Genomic DNA, 7658 nt, shown 5'->3' on the forward strand with positions numbered 1-7658 from the left:
GGGCGCCGCCGCGCCACGACACCACAAAGGGGAGAAAAGAATGGATTTATATATTAGGGGCGGTTTGAAACCCACACGAAATGGTATGTATAGAGGGATTTTAAGTTCCGCCCCTTAGACCAATCGGGCAAGATAACACGGCCAAAATGCATCAAAACCGGAGGTCTCGGCACGAGCACTTTCCTCCAATCTTGGCATGCCCAGGACAGGCACAACATCAATTATACTTGCACGTGGACAGCGCGCAAGCTCATGGGTTGCGTTCTCGCCTGCCCAGGGACACCGCAACATCTTTTCAAGGAAGTGACACCATTAACTTCTCCCCACACCAATCTGTCAGACGTCAGTCCCTAGGCAAATCACAGTTCCAGCTCACCCACACAGGGTCATCACCCCATAGAGTACCCAGGTGCGCCCATGTTATCTGGCTAGTGAGGAAAAAATATTTTACCGGTGGCAAAGTACAAGAAGCACACATCCTTCACAAGTCACACAGCACGAGTCCACGCTTCGCCGCACACAACACCACAAGGTGTAGAAGGATAGCTTTGGTATCTGTGGGGTTTGAACCCACACAGACTGGTATGTCTAGCGGATCTTAAGTCCGCCCCCTTAGCAAGATACCACGCCAAACCGCACCAAAACCGACGTCTCGCACGCGCACTTTCCTCCACTCCTGGCGCTCTCCACGACAGCGCAACCTCATTTATCCTTGCACGTCGACAGCACGCAGCTCATGGGCTGCTTCTCGCCTGCCCGGGGACACCGCAACATCTCTCAAGAAGTGACACCATAAAATACTCCCACACCCAATCTGTCCGACATCAGTCCCTAGCAATATCACGCGTCCAGCTCACCCACACAGGGTTATCAGCCATAAATTACCAGGTGGCCCATGTCTCTGGCTCGTGCGCAAAATAAATTACCGATGGCAAAGTGCAGCAGCACACATCCTTCTCAAGTCGCACAGCGCGAATACACGCTGCGCCGCACAGAGCACCACAAGGTGTAGAAGGATAGCTTTGGTATCTGTGGGGTTTGAACCCACGCAGACTGGTATGTGTAGCGGATCTTAAGTCCGCCCCCTTAGACCACTCGGGCAAGATACCACGCCAAACCGCATCAAAACCGACGTCTCGGACGCGCACTTTCCTCCACTCCTGGCGCTCCCCAGCGGCTGTAGCGTGTGGCAGGTGCGCAACGCAGCAACAGCTGGGGCGTTGTAGGGCCGGTAGAAGCGGTGCAAAACGAGGTCCTACCGGGATTTGAACCCGGATCGCTGGATTCAGAGTCCAGAGTGCTAACCATTACACCATAAGACCAGCACTAACTCACCAATCCGCAAACAAAATTTCAAACGCTTTCTCAAAGCCCCACACGACAGCTGGCGCCATCGCTACATTCTATGCTTGCAACCGCACAAAATCAAGCTCCTACCGGGATTTGAACCCGGATCGCTGGATTCAGAGTCCAGAGTGCTAACGATTACACCATAAGACCAGCACTAACTCACCAATCCGCAAACAAAATTTCAAACGCTTTCCTAAAGCCCCACACGACAGCTGGCGCCATCGCTACATTCTATGCCTGCAACGCCGCACAAAATCAAGCTCCTACCGGGATTTGAACCCGGATCGCTGGATTCAGAGTCCAGAGTGCTAACCATTACACCATAAGAGCACCTAGCTCTGACACAACACGCCCAATCCGCAACCCGCTCGAATCGCACCCAATTCACGTATGCACGGACATGCCACATGTGCTGCACGTACCCCTTTCACATATCGTCGTGCTCCTACACTTACGGCCATGCTCGCATGCTTCTTTCGCCACCAGGCTTGCTTCAATCCCCGCCTCGAGCCATCCGGTTGCTACTCGCTTTGACGTCGCATTTCTTCGTGTTTTGGATACCCACGGGATCAATTGTTCTCGCGGAAGGCTGCGATGAGCCCTCTGGCTGTCTTGGAGAATTGGTAGTGCAGTCAGCGAAGTCGGCAGTTAGGCTTGGTGAGCTCTGCCAGAGCAGCAGCTACCACTTAAATCGGCAGCGGATCGCCGGGACACGATATAACACACCACAGCAACACAACGTGACGCGGCTGTAGCGTGTGGCAGGTGCGCAACGCAGCAACAACTGGGGCGTTGTAGGGCCGGTAGAAGCGGTGCAAAACGAGGTCCTACCGGGATTTGAACCCGGATCGCTGGATTCAGAGTCCAGAGTGCTAACCATTACACCATAAGACCAGCAGTAACTCACCAATCCGCAAACAAAATTTCAAACGCTTTCCTAAAGCCCCACACGACAGCTGGCGCCATCGCTACATTCTATGCCTGCAACGCCGCACAAAATCAAGCTCCTACCGAGATTTGAACCCGGATCGCTGGATTCAGAGTCCAGAGTGCTAACCATTACACCATAAGAGCACCTAGCTCTGACACAACACGCCCAATCCGCAACCCGCTCGAATCGCTCCCAATTCACGTATTCACGGACATGCCACATGTGCTGCACATACCCCTTTCACATATCATCGTGCTCCTACACCTACGGCCATGCTCGCATGCTTCTTTCGCCACCAGGCTTGCTTCAATCCCCGCCTCGAGCCATCCGGTTGCTACTCGCTTTGACGTCGCATTTCTTCGTGTTTTGGATACCCACGGGATCAATTGTTCTCACGGAAGGCTGCGATGAGCCCTCTGGCTGTCTTGGAGAATTGGTAGTGCAGTCAGCGAAGTCGGCAGTTAGGCTTGGTGAGCTCTGCCAGAGCAGCAGCTACCACTTAAATCGGCAGCGGATCGCCGGGACACGATATAACACACCACAGCAACACAACGTGACGCGGCTGTAGCGTGTGGCAGGTGCGCAACGCAGCAACAACTGGGGCGTTGTAGGGCCGGTAGAAGCGGTGCAAAACGAGGTCCTACCGGGATTTGAACCCAAATCGCTGGATTCAGAGTCCAGAGTGCTAACCATTACACCATAAGACCAGCACTAACTCGCCAATCCGCAAACAAAATTTCAAACGCTTTCCTAAAGCCCCACACGACAGCTGGCGCCATCGCTACATACTATGCTTGCAACGCCGCACAAAACCAAGCTCCTACCGGGATTTGAACCCGGATCGCTGGATTCAAAGTCCAGAGTGCTAACCATTACACCATAAGAGCACCTAGCTCAGACACAACACGCCCAATCCGCAGCCCGCTCGAATCGCACGCAATTCACGTATTCACGGACATGCCACATGTGCTGCACATACCCCTTTCACATATCGTCGTGCTCCTACACTTACGACCATGCTCGCATGCTTCTTTCGCCACCAGGCTTGCTTCAATCCCCGCCTCGAGCCATCCGGTTGCTACTCGCTTTGACGTCGCATTTCTTCGTGTTATGGATACCCACGGGATCAATTGTTCTCGCGGAAGGCTGCGATGAACCCTCTGGCTGTCTTGGAGAATTGGTAGTGCAGTCAGCGAAGTCGGCAGTTAGGCTTGGTGAGCTCTGCCAGAGCAGCAGCTACCACTTAAATCGGCAGCGGATCGCCGGGACACGATATAACACACCACGGCAACACAACGTGACGCGGCTGTAGCGTGTGGGCAGGTGCGCAACGCAGCAACAGCTGGGGCGTTGTAGGGCCGGGTAGAAGCGGTGCAAAACGAGGTCCTACCGGGATTTAAACCCGGATTGCTGGATCAGAAGTCCAGAGTGCTAACCATTACACCATAAGACCAGCACTAGCTCACCAATCCGCAAACAAAATTTCAAACGCTTTTCTAAAGCCCCACACGACAGCTGGCGCCATCGCTACATACTATGCTTGCAACGCCGCACAATACCAAGCTCCTACCGGGATTTGGACCCCGGATCGCTGGATTCAAAGTCCAGAGTGCTAACCATTACACCATAAGAGCACCTAGCTCAGACACAACACGCCCAATCCGCAGCCCGCTCGAATCGCACGCAATTCACGTATTCACGGACATGCCACATGTGCTGCACATACCCCTTTCACATATCATCGTGCTCCTACACTTACGGCTATGCTCGCATGCTTCTTTCGCCACCCGGCTTGCTTCAATCCCCGCCTGGAACCATCCGGTTGCTACTCGCTTTGACGTCGCATTTCTTCGTGTTTTGGATACCCATGGGATCCATTGTTCTCGCGGAGGCTGCGATGAACCCTCTGGCTGTCTTGGAGAATTGGTACTGCAGTCAGCGAAGTCGGCAGTTAGGCTTGGTGAGCTCTGCCAGAGCAGCAGCTACCACTTAAATCGGCAGCGGATCGCCGGGACACGATATAACACACCACGGCAACACAAAGTGACGCGGCTGTAGCGTGTGGCAGGTGAGCAACGCAGCAACAACTGGGGCGTTGTAGGGCCGGTAGAAGCGGTGCAAAACGAGGTCCTACCGGAATCTGAACCCGGATCGCTGGATTCAGAGTCCAGAGTGCTAATCATTACACCATAAGAGCACCTAGCCCAGACACAACACGCCCAATCCGCAACCCGCTCGAATCGCACCCAATTCACGTATTCACGGACATGCCACATGTGCTGCACGTACCCCTTTCACATATCGTCGTGCTCCTACACTTACGGCCATGCTCGCATGCTTCTTTCGCCACCAGGCTTGCTTCAATCCCCGCCTCGAGCCATCCGGTTGCTACTCGCTTTGACGTCGCATTTCTTCGTGTTATGGATACCCACGGGATCTATTGTTCTCGCGGAAGGCTGCGATGAACCCTCTGGCTGTCTTGGAGAATTGGTAGTGCAGTCAGCGAAGTCAGCAGTTAGACTTAGTGAGCTCTGCCAGAGCAGCAGCTACCACTTAAATCGGGAGCGGATCGCCGGGACACGATATAACACACCACGGCAACACAACGTGACGCGGCTGTAGCGTGTGGCAGGTGCGCAACGCAGCAACAACTGGGGCGTTGTAGGGCCGGTAGAAGCGGTGCAAAACGAGGTCCTACCGGGATTTGAACCCAAATCGCTGGATTCAGAGTCCAGGGTGCTGACCATTACACCATAAGACCAGCACTAACTCGCCAATCCGCAAACAAAATATCAAACGCTTTCCTAAAGCCCCACACGACAGCTGGCGGCATCGCTACATACTATGCTTGCAACGCCGCACAAAATCAAGCTCCTACCGGGATTTGAACCCGGATCGCTGGATTCAAAGTCCAGAGTGCTAACCATTACACCATAAGAGCACCTAGCCCAGACACAACACGCCCAATTCGCAACCCGCTCGAATCGTACGCAATTCACGTATTTACGGACATGCCCCATGTGCTGCACATACCCCCTTTCACATATCATCGTGCTCCTACACTTACGGACCATGCTCGCATGCTTCTTTTCGCCACCAGGGCTTGCTTCAATCCCCCGCCTCGAGCCATCCGGTTGCTACTCGCTTTGACGTCGCATTTCTTCGTGTTTTGGATACCCACGGGATCAATTGTTCTCGCGGAAGGCTGCACGAATTGGAGCCCTCTGGGGCCTGTCTTGGAGAATTTGGTTAGTGCAGTTCCCAGCGAAGTTCGGCAGTTAGGCTTGGTGAGCTCTGCCAGAGCCCAGAGCAGCTAAACCACTTAAATCGGCAGCGGATCGCCGGGACACGATATAACACAACCACAGCAAACACAACGTTGACGCGGCTGTAGCGTGTGGCAGGTGCGCAACGGCAGGCAACAACTGGGGCGTTGTAGGGCCGGTAGAAGCGGTGCAAAACGAAGGTCCTACCCGGGATTTGAACCCGGATCGCTGGATTCAGAGTCCAGAGTGCTAACCATTACACCATAAGAGCACCTAGCCCAGACACACCACGCCCAATCCGCAACCCGCTCGAATCGCACCCAATTCACGTATTCACGGACATGCCACATGTGCTGCACATACCCCTTTCACATATCATCGTGCTCCTACACTTACGGCCATGCTCGCATGCTTCTTTCGCCACCAGGCTTGCTTCAATCCCCGCCTCGAGCCATCCGGTTGCTACTCGCTTTGACGTCGCATTTCTTCGTGTTTTGGATACCCACGGGATCAATTGTTCTCGCAGAAGGCTGCGATGAACCCTCTGGCTGTCTTGGAGAATTGGTACTGCAGTCAGCGAAGTCGGCAGTTAGGCTTGGTGAGCTCTGCCAGAGCAGCAGCTACCACTTAAATCGGCAGCGGATCGCCGGGACACGATATAACACACCACGGCAACACAACGTGACGCGGCTGTAGCGTGTGGCAGGTGCGCAACGCAGCAGCAACTGGGGCGTTGTAGGGCCGGTAGAAGCGGTGCAAAACGAGGTCCTACCGGGATTTGAATCCAAATCGCTGGATTCAGAGTCCAGAGTGCTAACCATTACACCATAAGAGCACCTAGCCCAGACACAACACGCTCAATCCGCAACGCGCTCGAATCGCACGCAGGTGACGTATTCACGGACATGCCACATGTGCTGCACATACCCCTTTCACATATCATCGTGCTCCTACACTTACGGCTATGCTCGCATGCTTCTTTCGCCACGCCGCTTGCTTCAATCCCTGCGTCGAACCATCCGGTTCGCTACTCGCTTTGACGTCGCATGTCTTCGTGTTTTGCATACTCACGATATCTATTGTTCTCGCGGAAGGCTTGCGATGAGACCTCTGACTGTCTTGGAGAATTGGTAGTGCAGTCAGCGAAGTCGGCAGTTAGGCTTAGTGAGCTCTGCCAGAGCAGCAGCTACCACTTAAATCGGCAGCGGATCGCCGGGACACGATATAACACACCACAGCAACACAACGTGACGCGGCTGTAGCGTGTGGCAGGTGCGCAACGCAGCAACAACTGGGGCGTTGTAGGGCCGGTAGAAGCGGTGCAAAACGAGGTCCTACCGGGATTTGAACCCAAATCGCTGGATTCAGAGTCCAGAGTGCTAACCATTACACCATAAGACCAGCACTAACTCGCCAATCCGCAAACAAAATTTCAAACGCTTTCCTAAAGCCCCACACGACAGCTGGCGCCATCGCTACATACTATGCTTGCAACGCCGCACAAAATCAAGCTCCTACCGGGATTTGAACCCGGATCGCTGGATTCAAAGTCCAGAGTGCTAACCATTACACCATAAGAGCACCTAGCTCAGACACACCACGCCCAATCCGCAACCCGCTCGAATCGCACGCAATTCACGTATTCACGGCCATGCCACATGTGCTGCACATACCCCTTTCACATATCATCGTGCTCCTACACTTACGGCCATGCTCGCATGCTTCTTTCGCCACCCGGCTTGCTTCAATCCCCGCCTCGAACCATCCGGTTGCTACTCGCTTTGACGTCGCATTTCTTCGTGTTTTGGATATCCACGGGGTCTATTGTTCTCGCGGAAGGCTGCGACGAGCTCTTTGGCTGTCTTGGAGAATTGGTAGTGCAGCCAGCGAAGTCGGCACTTAGGCTTGGTGAGCTCTGCCAGAGCAGCAGCTACCACTTAAATCGGCAGCGGATCGCCGGGACACGATATAACACACCACGGCAACACAACGTGACGCGGCTATAGCGTGTGGCAGGTGCGCAGCGCAGCAACAACTGGGGCGTTGTGGGGCCGGTAGGAGCGGTGCAAAACGAGGTCCTACCGGGATTTGAACCCGGATCGCTGGATTCA

At 54.2% G+C, this 7658-nt stretch overlaps 1 non-coding gene across 1 annotated transcript; it reads right to left on the bottom strand.

Annotated features, from left to right (window-relative positions):
* Positions 1–3662: 3662 nt before the first annotated feature.
* Positions 3663–3734, bottom strand: PITG_25218. The gene has a single exon. It is a non-coding gene; the product is annotated as a tRNA-Arg (tRNA).
* Between the last annotated feature and the right edge of the window lie 3924 nt (positions 3735–7658).

This window comes from Phytophthora infestans, genomic scaffold (genome assembly GCF_000142945.1).
Source record: "Phytophthora infestans T30-4 supercont1.1 genomic scaffold, whole genome shotgun sequence".
Lineage (NCBI taxonomy): Eukaryota > Oomycota > Peronosporomycetes > Peronosporales > Peronosporaceae > Phytophthora > Phytophthora infestans.